The sequence below is a fragment of the Crocodylus porosus genome, unplaced genomic scaffold (assembly GCF_001723895.1).
Source record: "Crocodylus porosus isolate Cpor-Errol unplaced genomic scaffold, CroPor_comp1, whole genome shotgun sequence".
In the NCBI taxonomy this organism is placed as follows: Eukaryota; Metazoa; Chordata; order Crocodylia; family Crocodylidae; genus Crocodylus; species Crocodylus porosus.
Window position 1 is genome coordinate 136488270 of NW_017728886.1, and position 1857 is coordinate 136490126.

A 1857-nucleotide genomic window follows, 5' to 3' on the forward strand; every position below is an offset into this window, starting at 1 on the left:
TCCAAAGTTACATCAAAGGCATGGCAAGAGGGGCAGGTGGACAGAGTGTCCTAGACAGGTGGGTGAGCAAAGTATTTGACCAGCCATGAGACTGCCCCCTATCACAGAGCCCTTCAGTCTGATTCCCATTCCTCCAGTATTTCTGAGAGCTGATTGTCTGGAACATCACCTCCCTCTTTACTGGTATTGCATGAAATCAGTTAGGAAATATAAAATTTACATCTCACCATCAAGAATTCATTTTCTACAAATGGAATCCTAAACTTAATATCATATACATGCCACAACTCTGAAGAGCCACAAACCTTTACTCTGAAGAGCCACAAACATGCCACAACTCTGAAGAGCCACAAACCCTCTGAAAAATTAAAAGTCACCACCCCTAAACACACACGCGCGTGCACACACACACACACACACTTCAAAGTCCTAATTTTAGAAAAATGTAGCTTTCACTACCGGGTAAAGGCACAGAGCTACGTGTGTCTTTTTTCCATTTGAAGTGATGTTTTCTGTTTGGGGACAAACACATATAGTCAGTGTTAGACCAATGTGTTTATATTAACACAGATCATCAAAATTGTTAAATTATTTTTTTAAATTTTGAAATATATATATGTACAAACTGTCTGTTTGATCATACATTATCTTTACTTACTTGTGTCTTTTGTTCTTCATTACAGAGACCTATCTAGTAGGAAAACTACAATTCCCCCATGTGCAATATTACCACAACATTTAAAAAATAATTTAACAATTTTGATCACCTGTGTTAATCTAAACACATTTGGTCATAACACTGAATGTATATATGTGTGTGTGTGTATGTGTGTATATATATATAATGTATATATACCTGACTCTGTTTTGAAGCAGATTGACCAGCAGAAGGAAAGTGTTTTCTTGAAAAGAAAAAGTCCCCTCTATAATAAAGACCAAAAGAAGCAGTAAGTAAAAGATAGTGTAATCAAACAGAATAGGTGTATATATTCATATAGAGTAAAATAATGGATACATAACAGGAGCCAGTCCTGATTCAGATTAGCATCCAGAAAAAAAGGGCTTTTTTCTGACCCTAGAGTTTATACCCTGATGACTTCTGATTTTGATACTGGTGGGTTCTCTCTCTCTCTCTCTCTCTGACTGGTACAGTGATAGGACACATTTTCAAAGATAGCCCTGGTTTTTGCATACTGGTCTTTGATTCATCCCATAGAGCCATTGCAATGGAATTAAATCCATTAAATTTTAGGGTGATGCTACCCTGCCGGGTTCTTTGCAATATTCTTAGGTTTAAATAAATCATCCTGTTGTAGCTTTCAGACCTGGATAGTTGAGGGTGGTTGCCTATCACAATTTTTCCTGTTTATTATCTTTTTCATCAGTCATGTCTCAGTATGTCCTGTTGGGGGGTGGTCACCACACCCTGGTTTCTTTTTATTATGTACATAGGTGTAAATAAACCACCCAGTTGTAGTCAGTAGGTCTGATTACTTGAGGGTGATTGTCCCCAATTGCTCCACAGATTTGTCTTCACGTAAGTTCCCACATGTCCTTTGGAGGGACCCCCTTTACATTGATATTGTAGAAGTAATTGGCTTACTTGACTAGAAAAACAGACAAAAACCAGACGTGCTGATACTGCTTAATTCAAATGCTCTGAGATAAGGAATCCACATTCCTGCATTCCTTGGGTTATTTTGATATCTTGCCCTGTGCATTCCTGCATGCCTTGGGATAGCCCTATGCATAGATAGTTGTTTAAGTAAACTTTCTAAGTTTTGGTGTAATTTACTATTGTTTTGTTTCTCCAAGGTGTATTTTTTATCTCTTTCTCTGTCTTTAGTATAAATACAC